Genomic DNA, 11,077 nt, shown 5'->3' on the forward strand with positions numbered 1-11,077 from the left:
ATCCAACCATGTAATCAGCCAATGGATAGGTGTCACTGAGTTCACTGAGTAACAAAAGATTGACTTCTCTTGAAGGTGACGGGTTCAGTTCAAAGGCTCTATAGTGTTCATTGTACCACCCCAACAGCACTTTCACAATGAAGAACAAGTTCTTATTGATAATACACATCTGAATAATTTCAGCAAACTCCGCTAAGCCACCTGCTGATCCATGAGCAACTACAATACCTTTGCTGTAGGTTATGCCACTAATTTTTTGCATTCTTTGCAAGATGCACTTCACATATGTTAGTGTATTTAGACTTAATAGCCCAAGCCACTTCTTCTTTCAGAACATCAAGGTGAAAGGTGAAGGTGAAAGTGACACGTGATGGCCAAGTATGGTAACCCATACTTGGAATTTGACCTCTGCATTTAACCCATCGAAGTAAGTGCACACACATTAGGAGCAGAGTAGTGAGTAGTGAACACACACACACTGCAAACGTGGATACACACACCCGGAGCAGCGGGCAGCCTTGGGTGGCGCCCGGGGAGCGATTGGGGGTTAGGTGCCTTGCTCAAGGACACCTCAGTGATATTCCTGCCGGTACTGGAATCGAACCAGCAACCTTTGGGTCACCAGTTCAACTCTGTTACCATTAGGCCATGACTGCCCTCGGGGACTCAACTGGGACTGTGGACACATTAAGTACATCTAGGCTAGATTTACCATAGGATGGGGAGTTAATGTGGAAAGCGATCATCAGCTGATGTTTTAAAGCCAAAGCCAAAGGTACATTCTTAAAGCAACTGGTGCGTTTCACAATCTTCTTAAAGAAACCGTGCTTGGCTTCAAATAGCATTGTCCAGACAGCCGTTAGAGGGCCAAAATACCTTAAAGGGATAGTTCACCCAAGAATGAAAATTCTGTAAGTATTTACTCACCCTCATGTTGTTCCAACCCCCTAAGATCTTCGTTCATCTTCGGAACACGAATTAAGATATTTTTGATGAAATCTGAGAGCTTGATCTCTCCTCCATACTAGTCCATGGGCTTCTTCAGGGATTGAACTTGCCGGTCTCGAAAAGTTATTAAAGACATTGTTAAAATAGTCCAAGTGACTACAGTGGCTCAATTTTAAGTTTATCAAGCGACAAGAATACTTTTTGTGCGCAAAAACAAACAAAAATAACGACTTTATTTCAACTATTCATTTCCTTCTCTATGGGCCTCTAGTCAGTTAACTTAGTGAAATAGCGTAGAGCTACGTCACACGTAGGCTCACTATTGGCCGACGCTGGTCATGTGGGTGATGCGTGTGATGTACAACAACAGAAGCCTACGCTGTTAAACTAGTGAATTGACTCGAGGCCCACAGAGAAGGAAATGAATAGTTGAAATAAAGTCGTAATTTTTTTTTTTCCACACAAAAAGTATTCTCGTTGTTTGATAAACTTAAGATTGAGCCACTGTAGTCACTTGGACTATTTTAATGATGTCTTTAAAGCTATAGTATACGATGTTAAAAATCGGTCGAGAAAGCCTGAGACGTTAGGGAAGTTTTAAAAAACTCATCCCACCCCTCCACACACACACCCCTCCCCTCTGTGCTACCTGATCCCTCCCACCGGGAAACGAATTGAACAACCTCACTCAGTCAAGCTGTGATCACCGGTAGTAAACATGGAAACTGAGATGTATGCTGTGTCAAGGACTTCAAGAAATATAATTACTTTGACCCGTGATAGGCGATCGCGATGCTAAACGGCTTACATTCCAATGCCGACCGGCAGCATGAGCAAGTTGTCAAACTGATAAAAAGCTCTGTGCTACCTGATCCCTCCCACCGGGAAACGAATTGAACAACCTCACTCAGTCAAGCTGTGATCACCGGTAGTAAACATGGAAACTGAGATGTATGCTGTGTCAAGGACTTCAAGAAATATAATTACTTTGACCCGTGATAGGCGATCGCGATGCTAAAAGGCTTACATTCCAATGCCGACCGGCAGCATGAGCAAGTTGTCAAACTGATAAAAAAGCTATTTATGTAACACGTCACACCATAAAAGTATGAATAAATGTTTACCTGCCCAACAAAAAGTCAGCCGTGTCAGTGTCGGTCTTCAGTCCCAGATCTCCCTGAAGCTTCCTCCAACGGTCAATGGTGGACCCTATATTTATCCTACTCAAAGTTCGGCGTTCTTCACATTTTTTTTTTAATCTCTGCTCGTTCCTCTAATGACTTTCTCTTTCGTCTTAACTTTACTGTAGAGGCAAGCAGGGGACGCTTGCTGCTGTCTTTTTTTTATTTATCCATTGCTGATATGCTACTTAGCTAGCTACCATAGACTGTCAGCTGCTTACACACGCAATTTCATGTCGCAGGAGGGGGGCGGGTGCGGTGGGGTGGAGACGCGAGCGCCAGGCGGAGTTTCAAGTGGAGCTGGTAATTGGATGAGAGCAGTTGACCAATGTAAGCTGTCCGGCCGGACAGCTTACATTGGTCAACTTTTTTGCGGCTGTACAGCCAATAGAGTGAATGGATTTTTTTCATTCTTTTTTCTATTCATATTGTTAGGATTGTACTATATAACCATAACCAGCATCTAAACGAGGATATTAATAATGAACAATCTTTGAAATCTTATACCCTAGCTTTAATAACTTTTCGGGGGCCTGCAAGTTCAATCCCTGAAGAAGCCTATGTATCTTAATTCGTGTTCCGAAGATGAACGAAGGTCTTACGCGGTTGGAATACTGACAGAATTTTCATTTTTGGGTGAATTATCCCTTTAACATCTGAGGGTAATGTTCAAGATGGGGGTGTTGTGGTAGAAGTCTCACATCAAGGAACAGCTCTAAGTACCTCTGTCTGTGTTCAACTATTTTACTTTGAAGGTATGAGATGGATTCATCATTATGCACAGGAGCAACTACTAGCTCAACAACATATTTTAAATACATCAATACAAGCCATGCTGGTTCATTTTCTGGCACACAATGTCCAATCAGAAATGGGAGCAACCTCAGCAAGCTCCAATTTTCATGGGCATTGCCTCCAATAGTCTTCCGACCTAAGAAACTCTTTTGTACAACATGTGGCTTATTTGTTTTGTTTGACCATTTATAGGGGAATGACAATATAACTTTATTTAGATCATCAAGTGTAAAAAAATTCTTTGATATCAGTAATGCCAAGCAGTAAGCTAGCTCAACCGACACAACACCCTCAAATATGCTGTGAGCAATGTCGTGGGAAAACCAGAGACAGCATGAAAATGAGTCAGATTTTTGGTAAAAACACACTCTCGTTTTAACTCCAAAACACTGTTGGCTGTCCTCATAAGCTATTCTAACATGGTCTGCATGGACCTCTTTAGTTCTCGGGCTAAAAAACCCAGATGCAACACAGTGAGACCTAATATCACAACTTTTTGCTGTGCAAAACCGACATACATAATCACCACGTGTATTGACGTGTATTCAAAAGATGGGTCAAGATTAATGTCTTCCTTTCCTCTATGATTTTCAATTACGTTTTCAAGAATGATTTTTCTATTCAAAATTTGCTGTAATGATTTTAACAGCGGGACATACTGAAAGGATCGTTTCTTTTTATTATCAATTATGAGGTGTTATGAACGCCTTGAGCGGTTGGAGGCTCCCATTGACAGAGGAAACAGTTGGTCAGGGTTAACAGTGCTTTTATTGCGGTGCATGGTGACAGTCACTCAGAATTGGTAGGAAGGAAAACAGAAAAAACAAAACTTAGATGCAACCAAATATATATATCTGCACAAACATAAGGTCAAAGCAAGCTATGTCAAAAACATAACCTGACCTGTATGGGCAAATGCACTACATAAGTAGTACTTTCCCAGAGTCTCCAGTTGCAAACTCACTAACTGTCCATGGTCTGCCAAGACCTCTCCTTCACCTCCTATCTCTGAACTATCCTACTAACTTTGTGGAGTCATTTTATAGGCCTGGCTCCTCCTACTCTGGAACATACCACCTAGAAGGTAACACATTTCACACACTTTACAGGTATACATAATAATAAAGAAAACAAAAACCATAACAAAAGTAATAAATACAAATAAACATGCATGTAATAAAATCATATCCACAAATATATATACTGTATATATATATATATATTCAAAGAAAACCCATAACTCAAGAAACTATGAGAATAAAGTCTCCGGTGACATCACTCACATGAACGCGCCACAAGTTGGCGCGGACACAAGACCTATAAATAGACCGGATGTCCAACCGAACAGATTTGGCCAACGACTCATCAAAACGTGGTAAGCATCATCTATCTCTCTTCCACTTTATTCAATAAAATATGTAAATCAAATACTCGTGGTGGTGATTTATTTCCGTATGAGAAAAGACACTTCTATTAGCATACTCATATGCACTCGTATTACGGTTGCTAGTGGTCATAACTCAGATAAAACTACATACAGACCATCATACAACAAGTTTACAACACAATAATATCGAATGTTACACAGGTCAATGCATACATAAATATTTGTCGGCTAACAGATTGTAATACGTGACGCCGGTGTATGCGCGTAACGTGCATGTGTATGTGTGTGTGTAGTCCATGCACAGGCGCAGGCTTACCCTGTGACGAGGTAATTGGTTCCACAACACTAAATTTTTCTTTGTAATATTGTTTGCGTTGATATAAAGTGGCAAGAGGGCCACCCTTTTCAATTGCTTTTGGAACAGGGTTAGATGCACAAATTACAGTAGTGATTTCTTTAACTACAGTATCGTCATCTTGGAGGTTGCTGCGCTTTAAGATATCAGTTACAAAACTCCTAGATACTGGGACTGATGCAGAGCTTATCAAGTGGTGAACTTCCTGTAAGAATTCATCGATAGCTGTGACTGGCACATGAACCAAATATTCCAACTTCAGTAAGGCTGCTGCAAACTGCTGCTCAATTGCACTTGAGAGTGCCTTGTCTTTATTATTCCAATTAACGGATGTACCAGATGAGTCCTCCTCAATACAGTCCTCATCCAGACCATCAGGAAGGGAATGATCTAATGACAGAGATGCTACTGTAGTTGTACACACTATGCCTGGTTTTAAAATCAGCTAGGGTGTGAGGTGCATGTCTACGACTCCTGTGAGCTTTAAAGGTTCCATAAATACAGGTCTGAAAACTACAATCAGAAAACATACAACTAACATTTTCATTTTTCTTCAGATGCGAGTTGATATGAACAAAGTACTCCCTTTCAAGTTCTTGCATGAACATAAGTGTCAGCTGAATATAGACAAATCTTTTAATGTCTGACTTTCTTGTGTAGAATGCACTCTACTTTGATGTACAATTAAAGCATTCCATGTCTTAAATGTGCATGGGCATTCTGAATACGTACATGGATAATGGCTTGTACGTCCAAAGTGTGGATGTTTGAGTTTATAATGATTTAGTAATGCCAATCTACTTGGAACTGCTACTGAGCACCCTTTACACTGCCACATTCACTGGAGAGGGAGACAGAAAAATAAAATAAATTAATTTTAACATTTGCATAGAGAGGAATTCTGAAAATATAAAAAGCAATCAAATATACTTGCAGTAGATTTACAAAAATACTCACCACTACTATAGAGCATTTGCAAGTCAAATTGCACTTGACTAGATGAATCTGATATCTGTAAAATATAAAAAAGAATGAATTAGTTTTAAAGCAATAACATTTTCCCAAAAGTAGGCTAATAAAGGTTTCAGAGAATTGTGCACATTTCCTTCTTAATTGAAAAAAATAAACGGATGAATTCTTATTGTAGCAGTGTTAGCAATAAGGCTTACAACGAGGTTTCATTAGCGAATAGAAGTTAATGTTTTTAACAGATCGTATAGTCTATCCGTGATTCGTACAGACTAGGCTTTCGGCACGCATGTGATTGACTTTTTTCCCAAGGAGCACATGTGCTCCTAAGTGGAAAAATTTAGGAGCGCATTTAGAATTGCAACAAACTATTTCTGCATATATATATATATACGTATGTTTAGATGAGAAACATAAAATAATCATGTAGGAAATACGAAATGCATTTGTGCAAATTCAAAAAAAATTTCAGTGTAGGCCATGTTATGATGTTAGACTCAGGGCCGGTTCTAGACATTTGGAGGCCCTAGGCAAAACGCCCTCACCTTTCACCTCCTCCCATCCACCTTTCAGAATTCACGAGTTCACACTTACATCAAATTAAATAGAGTAAAGATTATTTGGCGTAATACATAAATATAATCATATTATATAGAGAAATACCTTTAATATGAATATACACAAATCAGCTGCTAGTGGAAGTGATATAAAATTAAACTACTAAATAAAAAATCTAGTTCATTTCTTCAACTGTAATCGTGTGCTTATTCATATGCTTAATATTGCATACTTATTTTCAATAAATATTGCAACAGTATTTTATGATTGGAAAACGAAAAAAATGAAGTAGGTCTATTATGATAGAGCAGTAAATGTAGGATAAACATCTGCGTTTTAGAAGATATACAGACAATTGAGATACTGTTTTGAAACATAATAAACAATGCTCTAGTATAGTGCGTTTGCTCTTTGACTGACAAACTTCTTTACTTTTCCTTTAGTATTTTGCCTGTCAGCTCCTGACTGGGGCTGGAAATCGATTCCAAAAGATTCGATTCCTTGATTCAGAGGCGTTAGGAATCAAGATTCGATTCCACAGGTTGTAATCTGTGGATGGTGGGTGGTGATGGCGCAATGGATAAGACACATGCCTTTGGTGTGAGAGACCCGGGTTCGAATCCACTGTGAGACACCAATGTGTCCCTGAGCAAGACACTTAACCCCTAGTTGCTCCAGAGGCGTGCGACCTCTGACATATCTAGCAATTGTAAGTCGCTTTGGATAAAAGCGTCAGCTAAGTGAATAAATGTAAATGTAATCGATTCCATCGAGGAGAATCAACTCGTTTGTAAGATTCAAGACAACAGTTAATTACGAATTCGCCTCTATCTCTCCAACAGTGACTGGAAGTCCGATTCATTTCCGCGAACAGATTCTTTCAGATGGTTTGAACGTATTTCTATTTTATAACAAAATTCTGCATTGTATGCTCGGATTCAAAGTGTCAGAAGCGAATTCAGTCCATCAACGGTGCTCACTCTTTTGAACTCAGAATAACCGTCAAATGATCTATCCCAAAATGACGCTGATCGTCAGGCTCAGTTTATTTTTTCAATACAGTTCAGTTCAGTTCAGTTTATTTATTTTGTCATTGTTACATAACAACGAAAAGTTGTTAGAGCAAAAAAACAGACAGACAGGCATATAGTTTTAAGTTGTTCACCCATTTACCTTATGAGTATGTGTCCTCATAAATTAAATTAACTTACCCATGACTTTGTACCTAATTTTAACCCCCCATAAATACAATACATACATAAAAAATTAAAGTGCTATGTCCAGTAAAGTACATAATGCAATTAATAAATCTAGTAAAGGTAGGGCTGTTGGAGTGTTTTTGCAGCAATGCAAAGTCCAAATCACAGGTAGTGAGGTGTGCGGACAGAAACATTATGTCACAGAGGGATGTCCAATGGGGAGTGGGAGGGTAGACTTCTCATTAAGCAGTCTAACTGCATGGGGGTAAAGACTGTTGGCTAACCTGCTGGTTTTGGCCCTGATGGACCTATATCTTCTCCCCGAAGGCAGTAGTTGGAAGAGGTGATGTGCTGGATGTAGATGGTCCTGGAGGATGTTCTTCACTCGGTTCATGCAGCGGGAGGTGTACACAGTTGGGATGTCTGGGAGAGTGACCCCAGTGATCTTTCCTGCGGCTCTCACCACTCTGTGTAGGGCCTCTTTCTCTGAGCTGGTGCAGGCCGCAAACCACACCAATAACCCGTAGGTCAACACACTCTCCACTGCACAGTGGTAAAAGTTGATCATGAGTCTCTGTGGCAGTTTTGCCCACTTCAGCTTCCTGAGGAAAAAGAGGCGCTGTTGGGCCTTCGCTGTGGCAGAGGCGATGGTTTTCCCCCACGTCAGATCCTCCGTCACAGTCACACCTAAAAACTTAAAACTAGAGACCCTCTCCACAACCTCATTTCCAATGAGGAGTGGAGAATGGTTTGACTGTCCAGTCTTGCGGAAATCCACGATGATCTCTTTGGTTTTCTTTGTGTTGAGGGTCAAGTTGTTGCTGCTGCACCATGCCGCCAGCAGTTGGACCTCTCGCCTGTATGCAGTCTCGTTATTCCCGGCGTTGAGGCCGAGCACTGTAGTGTCGTCGGCAAATTTTATTACATAGTTGGAAGGGGAGAAAGAACTGCAGTCGTGTGTGAAAAGTGTGAAGAGAAGTGGGCTGAGCACACAACCCTGGGGAGCCCCGGTGTTAATAATCAGGGTGGAGGATGTGTGCTTGCCTACTCTGACATATTGTGTGCGATTTGTTAGAAAGTCCAGTATCCAGTTACATAATGAGTTGCCTAGTCCAAGTCCATGTAGTTTGTTGCGTAGTTTATTTGGCAAGATTGTGTTAAATGCTGAACTAAAATCGACAAAGAGAAGCCTTGCATATGTGTTCTTGTGCTCAAGATGTTCTAGCAAAGTGTGTAACACAATAGCTATGGCATCCTCGGTTGACCTGTTCTTCCTGTATGCAAACTGGTATTGATCTAATGAGGGCGGTATGGCAGTTTTTATATATGTGATGACCAGTCTCTCAAAACATTTGGAATCCAATCACTCCAAAATAGATGATACCTGCATCACGAGCTGCCCTTTCTTTGCGTGCCTGCTTAGCCTTACGCTAAGCAGCCTCTGAAGGATGCGTTTGTTTCTGCGCCATCAGATCAATTTGCAGAAAAGTTGGATTTTATTCATCATCATATGCAATCTCTTCATTCATACATTCAGAGGGTGGGAGTGACTCACATTTAAACGGTGATATTAATTAGTTTTACTACAGATGAATGACAATTGTTATATCCAATGGACAAACAGCGTAGTCTTTTGCTGCTCTTGATTGGTGGACAAGCATATAGATGTATAGGGATGTTTACATCTAAACATCTTGGGTGTACCAAAATCTTAGTAACACTGTTCTAGAACAATTATAGCCAGACATTATCACCCGCTATGGCTATGCCAATAGATGGCGTATCTAGCTGTCGCAGAGGACCGGACCTCGGCAAATGTTTCATATTTAAAATATATATATATATATTTGAAGCTATATAAAACTAAATAAAAAATCAGCTGTGGAAAACTTCTGCTTGAGTGTCTGCGTGTATAGTCCAGTTTAGGCAGTTGGCTAGATCGTTGAATGTCCGCTGTGAGTGTGTCTGTACTGTAAATGCCCCCACCATACCCTCAGAGCAGTTCTTTGTCGTCTGTTATGCGCAGACGACAGACTTTAAAGATTACACTCGCAAATTTGTCTGTTTGAGTGGACGACGTGACTGCAAAGTACCACAGCTGTGGGAAAAGATGGATCTTTAACGTCAGCCATCTTCTTTTGTGTGGTATGCTGAAATAGCAGCATCACAACGACGGAAGGGAAGAGGCTAAACAAACTGATTAAAAAAGCCGGTTCTGTCCTGGGATGCTCACTTGAGCCAGTAGAGGTGGTGGGAGAGAGGAGGGTGAGAGCTAAGCTCTCATCCATGTTGGAAACCTTGTCTCACCCCCTTCATGGGACACTAACATCATTGAGCAGCTCCTTCAGTGGCAGGCTGATACATCCACGCTGTGTGAAGGAGAGATTCAGAAGATCTTTTCTTCCGGCAGCCGTGAGATTTTATAATCAGCACTGTTAAAACAGTAACCACAACTCTGTGGGGGGACTGGGGGAAATCAAATCAATGCACAATGTCACTTTGTATCGTTAATATTGGAATTTGTTTTAATTTGTTTTTATCTTTTTTAAGTCTCAAGGAAAGCACTATAATTTTAATTTTAGTATTGTATGATTTATTTGAATTTGGATATTGTTAATATTATGTTAATGTCACCTATCACTTTACTTTATTCTATGCTATCCACTTTCTGCTGTAATGTTGAAATTTCTCACCTTTGAGACAAATAAAGGCTGATCTAATCAAATCTAATCTAATCGTGAATGTTCAGGGTTGGGAGAAAACGACGATAGTCCCCCCCCATGCCCCCCCCCCACTTTGTTTGGAACAATTTTATTACTTTGAGTTACCTGAAATAACTTTTTTTAATTTTTTTTCCTTCTAAATATGTCAGTTAACATGGGTGCCATTGTTTTAGTCAGGTGCTCTCTGAAAAATAATTTTCTCATGATTTGTGTTTAATTGATAATTTCTGTTGCAGATAAGCACTGCACATCTGAAGAATTCAAGTCCACATTGCTTAGGGAGTTTCCAAAACTGAAAGATGGTGGGGGGTTTGAATTGCTCATACCATATTGGGCTACTAGGACAAAAACTTTGCAAGTCGTCCTCTGTCCATCAGAAGAGAATACACTGCATTATCTTCAAGACACCATTGGAATACATGCAGCATGTTTTAAGGATTCGTGTGAACCTAAATGTGGATCTGGGCCCCCTGTACAATGCATTTACTGTGATGAAACATTAAACCATGCAGAAAATCCAGGACCACGTGGACAAATGTATCTTGTGAGTAAATGATGACCTATGGAATTTAATATATTATTACAGCTATATTTCTGTAAGCTGCTTTGAAAGTGTACATTATGTATAGTACTATATAAATGAAAAACTGATTTAAGTTATATTGAACATCAGAGGTTAGACAACAGGGAAGGAATTCTAAACCCATAAGAAAGTTGTTCATCGTCAGAACACAACTGAAGATATTTGAATGAAACCTGTATCCTAAACTTTCAAACTTCAAAACCATTCATAAAGAAAAAGTTATCCATGTGACTCGAGGTTTAATCCCAATTTTTATGGAGCAATGCCAATGTTTCGTGTGCCAAAAAGAAAAAAAAGCTGCGTCTTCACTTCCACAGATCAACACACATGCGTCGTGACTTACTCATGAACGCAAATCTATATGGAAGTAAAGATATTT

This window comes from Siphateles boraxobius, unplaced genomic scaffold (assembly GCF_051911475.1).
Source record: "Siphateles boraxobius isolate OS27281-9 unplaced genomic scaffold, OSU_SipBor_1 19, whole genome shotgun sequence".
NCBI classification, from domain to species: Eukaryota; Metazoa; Chordata; class Actinopteri; order Cypriniformes; family Leuciscidae; genus Siphateles; species Siphateles boraxobius.